This window comes from Apodemus sylvaticus, chromosome 19 (genome assembly GCF_947179515.1).
Source record: "Apodemus sylvaticus chromosome 19, mApoSyl1.1, whole genome shotgun sequence".
Taxonomy (NCBI): domain Eukaryota; kingdom Metazoa; phylum Chordata; class Mammalia; order Rodentia; family Muridae; genus Apodemus; species Apodemus sylvaticus.
The window spans coordinates 22,066,075-22,072,449 of NC_067490.1; the positions used below are offsets into that span (position 1 = coordinate 22,066,075).

The following is a 6,375-nucleotide window of genomic DNA, read 5'->3' on the forward strand; positions in this document are numbered from 1 at the left end:
ATAACCCTAGGTCTGGGGTTCACAAAGCTTCTTATCTGGTCCCCCATAGAGACTTTTTCCCTTCAGATCTCAACTCTGTCTTCACTGAAGCATCTGGGAATGCTACAACTATTTTAACCCTTTCTTAACCATTTTGTAACCTATAACCTTATACTAAATTGGGAGTTTCAGATCATTATGACAGAGAAAGGAGGAATTGTGGTTGTGAATGGCTATCAATTGTATTAAGGCCAACAAAATTAAATGTGGCTTGTGAGTTCTTCGTTAGGAATTCAAATTGTGTAGAAAGGCACAAGTATGCCTGTGTTTCTGATATAGTGTGCTCATAGCAATGACCTGCGAGTGTCTGTATTGTTCTGACAGAAACTCTTCCTGTACAGGAAGGACTGAGATCACACCACACACTGGCATGCATGCATGCATGCGCATGCGCATGCGCGCGCGCGCACGCGCGCGCGCACACACACACACAGAGGAAAACCAGATCTTGCCATTCCAATGGATTGTTAAGTTGTAATGCAAATTTATTCTTGTTATGACAGGTTGTCTTGTGGTAAAATGAGGGCACTGAATGGGGAAGGAAGAGGTTTTAAAAGCCATAATGATATGCACAGTGATCCCTATAAACTGCAGGTATGAACTGAAGTCCCCCCATCCGGATGAATTACCTCCTAGAGAGGCCAGCTTTCCACATCCGCTAATGGGACAAAGGGAATAGATTAAGGAAATGATAGTGGCTTCCCCAACGAAGTGAATTTGATGCAATAAAAATGCAAAAGCCTCCCCCTCAACTCATGTGTTATTCTAGATGTATAACTAACTATACACTAAACCCAGCACAGCTACCTAAAGATAAACATTGGTGTCTGATGATAGGCTGGAGAGAAGGCTCAGTGGGTAAAAGGCTTGGCATGGATGTTCAAGGACCTCGGTTCAAATCAAATACCCCAAACTCACAGAAAGCTGTAAATGAAAACACACCCTGTGCTCTTATGGGGAGATAGGAAACAAAGAGGAGAGGATTTCTGAAAGCTCCCATTGGCCAGCTAGCTTGTCATACACAGAGATGAATGATGAGGAGTCTCAACGTAGAAGGCGAAGACAGAAGGCTGACACCATCCTCTCACCTCCACGCCAACACAGCATGCATGCATCTGTGTGCACAGCACATGAACACACACACACACACACACACACACACACACACACGTGTACACACATGAACATAAAGAAAAATTATCTCAAGGTGGGTTGAGAGAATTGTGACCAATAGGAAGTAGGTTATAGTCTCAAAGGAATATACATGTGTTTTCTAATGTATGCAGACTGGAGCTGTAGGATACTTAGGAGAAGTAGTATTAAGAGTGGGAATGGTAGAAAGCATATGAAGCTGAAATAGAATGAATTCCTAAAGTGCCTACAATGATTGTACACCAAGCTGCAGTGAAAGGTCATAGAAACTGCAGTTGGCTTCTTTGGTTATCAGGCTACAACATAGAACCATAAGAGATGGCCTGTCAGTCTGGGTTTGATTGCTGTGAAGAGACACTATGACCACACAACTCTTATAAAGGACAACATTTAACTGGGGCTAGCTGACAGTTCCAGAAGTTCAGTCCCTTACTGTTGGGACAGGAAGCAAAAGTGCACAGGCTGGTTCTGGAGAAGGAGATGAGAGTTCTACATCTTGGTCTGGAGCTAACCAGAAAAGTCTCTTCATCCCTGGGAAGAGCTTCAGTTTAAGACCTCAAAGTCCACTCCCACAGTGACATACTTCCTCCAACAAGGCCACACCTCCTAATAGTGCCACTTCCTCTTCACCAAGCTCATTCAAACCACCACATGAACTGAAAATGCCAAACTGATTTGAGGCAGAGACTCAAAGGCTTAGGTGGACTGTATTGCTGAAATAGATAAGTCATATTAATCTTATTTGCCCAATTTGGAGAGGTTCAAGATGCTTTCAGCAAGTCTCTGAGAAATTACTTTTGGTGGGGAGCCGAAACATTCTAGAGCAGATGTGTGATTCAATTTGTTTCCAACTCAGAATTTACAGTGGAAGCTACAGATCTCCAATTAGCAAATCTAATTGTAACTAGGTACTATAACAGCAGAGACAAAATGGCAGTATTTAACCTCAAAAAACACAAAGTGGGCCACTACTGAACTGTACCACTATTGATTCAAGAATACCTGCGGCTTTGGAAAGTTAATTCCTTTTTTAGTGATGGTTATTCTTGGTTGTCAACCTCATTACATCTGGAATGGAACTAGGCACACCATGAGGGATATTTTTCTAAATTATATCTGGATCTTTAAATGAGAAGATAAACCTTTAATCCAGACCTTTTGAAATAAGAAGACCCATCTGTAATCTGGGCCACACCCTCTGCTGTCACCCTCTATAAAGATTACAGAAAAAGGGAGTCTCTCTCTTTCCCTGCTTACTCTTGCCCTCTGAAGGAAGTCCTTCCCTTCATTGGCATTACAGCCTACTTCTTCAGTATTCCAGCATATACTGAAGGCCAGCTAAGACATCCAGCCTTATGGAGTGAACAACTACTGTATTGTTGGACCTTCTCTTCATAGGTATCCATTGTTGGATTAACTGAACCACAACTCTCCCTCCTCCTCCTTCTTCTCTCTCTCTCTCTCTCTCTCTCTCTCTCTCTCTCTCTCTCTCTCTCTCTTTCTCTCTTTCTCTCTCTCTCTCACAATGTAGTGTGAGAGAGACACTATCTAGTGAGAGAAAGAGAAAGAGAGGTTCATTTGAGAACTTGTGTACCTCTAGAGAATTCAGAATAATACAAGCAGATAGTATGGATATTAAATTATTTCTGAGCACAAAAATCTTAGATAATATAAATAAAATTGTCATCCAAATCAACAAAACAAACACAAATAACAACCAAAGTTACAACCTGTAACAGTTTTTTCTTCTCTTCTCTTCTCTTCTCTTCTCTTCTCTTCTCTTCTCTTCTCTTCTCTTCTCTTCTCTTCTCTATTCTTTTTAGAGAATTAAGCCTTTTTCTAAGTCTCTAAAATTAATTTGGCTGAGTTGGTTTCTTTGAAGGGATTAGTTAAAGAGGCCAAATCCCATATCCTCATCTGCTTCCACCCCCTGTTTAGGAACAGCAGTTGTGGCAGCAGCCACAAGGAGAGCAACCACAGATGCAGATGGATAAGACAAAAAGGACTTGACATTTTCATCAATTGACAAGGTGTAGTCAGTCTCCACAGACAAACCCAGGTTCTGCTTGTGTCCATTGATGATTGAGTGTGGACCTGAGGCTGGTTGGGTCACCACTCTGTAGACAAACACACAACATTTTGGACAACAACCCAACATGCTGAAGCTGCTCTGGGATGTCAAACATTTCAAGGTAATAAATGCTGCCCTTGTCAAACACCTGTTAGATGATCATCCCTAAAGAGAAGGGAAAGATATTCAGCATCTTCACTGGTATGACTTCACTAGCTCCTACTTTGTCTCTAGTTTGAATCAGCTGCTCATCACTCAAATTTTTAATTTTGCTTTCACCTCCGGGAATTTTAGTTGTGATGTCTGACTACTGGAAGAAAGAAGTCTTCTCAGACTTGAGACCAGTATTCTGAGCTGGCACAGTGACATTACACTGGAGATGGCACCAGCATGGGCAGTGGCAGTAGCCTGAACCTTATTGGCAGTCCGTGTGAGCTCCTCCTTCATGAACAGAAAGCCCATCTTGCCATGGATATGAAGCCATAGTTTCTCCAGAACTGGGTTGTTTTCCAGATGCCCCACCCTTATCTCTGCTATAACTTTGCTCATCATGGTATTCTGCCTGTCCCTCGAAGGGACAGGTGCCTCTGCTGCATCTCCTTGGAGCCCACACCACATTGTGTGCTCCAACAATGAAGCATTTTGGATAAGCCTCCAAAAGTTGGATCACCTTAAGAAAGCCAATGGACTTCCAGGTCACCCTGTTTCCCTTAGGCATCATGGTGGAGTGTCAGGACTTGACACTGCAGGGTTTAAAGACAATGTCACTCTAATGAGGACACCAGGCAAGAACCAACAGTTTTCATACTGGCCATAATGGACTCACTTTACAGAGTTAGAACAACTGGGTGAAAAGTAAACAGGTTCTGTAGGAGGCCAACTACAAAATGCCACAAAAATATTATTTTTCTCAGTCTTCCGCAAAGGAATTTGTGAACTTTCACTAGCATTAATCCACACTGAGACAGAGTATGTAAGCAAGATATTTTTGACAGTTTTTTAACAGTGATTCTGAGCTGATCTTAATTACAGGAAACCCAGAGATTCACTATGGTTTGCTAGTCTACCTAAGGACTAGGAGAAGCCAGATGATATTTAGATATTGAGACCATTGCATCTGGGAGCACATTGAGTCCTCAGACACATTTTATGATTGCTCTTACAAGTCTTGATCATTTAACTACAGTGGATAAACCCAAAGCTCTCAGAATTCTATGTGGCTTCATGAAACATGGGAAGAGTTCTTTTATATGGGAAAGGACCAATGGAAGCCTTAAGTAGTGCTATATCCAGGAAAAAAGTAAATTAAAAATGGTACCACATGCCTGAAGGATATTCAGAGATTAGTCATGATGTCATTAAAGCCACAAAAGATGTTGCTGTGGTGACTGCTAATGTATCTGCATTCTCCATGCTCTATGTAAGGGGCAGATTTTTAATTGATGGTGAAATATACTTTGTGAAGCTAAACACAAGCAGACAGGCTGTAATAGCAGCTGCAAATCCAGATTGAGTTGCATTATTTGAGCACATGGCTACAATCCCTGCTACTGGTTTAAGTAGCTATTGTGCAGTAAACATACTCTTTTCTCTACATGGGTTTGAATACGTAAACACATGTTGTTTGCTTTTTATTGGCATAGGCAATGATTCACTTCTACCCTCCTGCCTCAGTGATAGCATTTTCTAGTCTTATGTCACAAGTTGTTCTTTGGCAGTGAACTTGATCACCTTTCCAACAGACACAAGGTGTGTCTTTGTTGACAATGTGTGTCTTAGCCAGGTTCTTTGCAGTGTAGGCCCTTGGTTTTGCAGAGTCTAATAGTTATTGTTGTTGTTACTTTGATCAATATCGGACAGGATTAAACTTAAAAGAAGAAGGACTTGCTTGGCTTATGGCTGAAGGGTACAGTCCATCATGGTGGAAAGGATGTTCTGACAGGAGTCCCAGTGAGTTGATCACAATGAATAGGTAGCTAGAAACAGAGGGGAAGGAATGTTGGCGCTCACTACTCGTACTGGTTTCCGCCCCCTTCTTAATTCAGTGTGTGCATTCAGCCTAGATTTACTATTCCTTCTTCCATTAAATCTCTCTGACAACATCCTGTCCTCACAGACATGTCTCAATGTGAGCTTCCTTAATAATGCTGTCTACTCAAGTTGTCAACAAAGATAATCATCATGACAGCTGTGCCTTGTGCCCTCTGCAGGTAACTACTCTCAATTTAGAAAGCAAATTTTGATTTGATGTTGGGCCTTCAGAGACTGAATGCTTAGCCATAGATTATGATGTTACCATGTAGCCTGACCTACTCATCATTGACTCAGTATGGCCCATGATGGATCCTGCTTACATACCTGGAGTCCTGTTCCTGTCATTTCCCTTCAAAATGTATCCTGGGGGTGGCGGGGGAGGAGCCATCTTTTGCTTTCTGAGTCTAAGTATTTTCTTCTCTTCTTCAGGCTCACCTTCAGGTAGGGGTTGGATCAGTCTATCATGCAACTTTCAGAATGGTCAGCTCGCATGATTGTGTGAGTACCTTAGCTCCCCACCCCCATCAATTTACAAGTATGTGTGTGTGTGTGTGTGTGTGTGCGTGTACATATATAATAGTACATAACTAAATGCAGATGCTATTTATTTATCTCTTTGGAATACAAACACACACACACACACACACACACACATCTTATTGGGCCTGTTTCACCAAAGTACCCTGATTCAAACTATGTGGTTATGTGGTTTTATACTTCAACTTAGTGACTTAACTGCATAAGATTCCTGCCAGGATATATGCAAAGGAGTTTCTGGAGGACATTTCAGAACAGGACAAAGACTGCACATTGAATTATCATTCTTGCCAAGCATATGATGAAACATATATCTAATAATGCTGCCTCAGTCACCAATGCCAACAATTATATCTTTCATTCCAAAATTCAAGAAAGCAGTCTCTTCAAGTCCTCAAGGTGATTTTTACAAACTGTAAATAAATATGGAAGCTTAAAAGATATGTCTCACTGGAACTTTATTTTGAGAGATTGCTCCAGAAAGTAGAGGGTGAGAGAATTTGATTGCCCATTTCTGAAGAGGTATCTATATACTTAGGTGC

General features: G+C 41.5%; 1 pseudogene; it reads right to left on the minus strand.

Moving 5' to 3' along the window:
• Positions 1 to 3,076: 3,076 nt before the first annotated feature.
• On the minus strand, positions 3,077 to 3,980 carry LOC127670140 (60S acidic ribosomal protein P0-like; annotated as a pseudogene).
• Between the last annotated feature and the right edge of the window lie 2,395 nt (positions 3,981 to 6,375).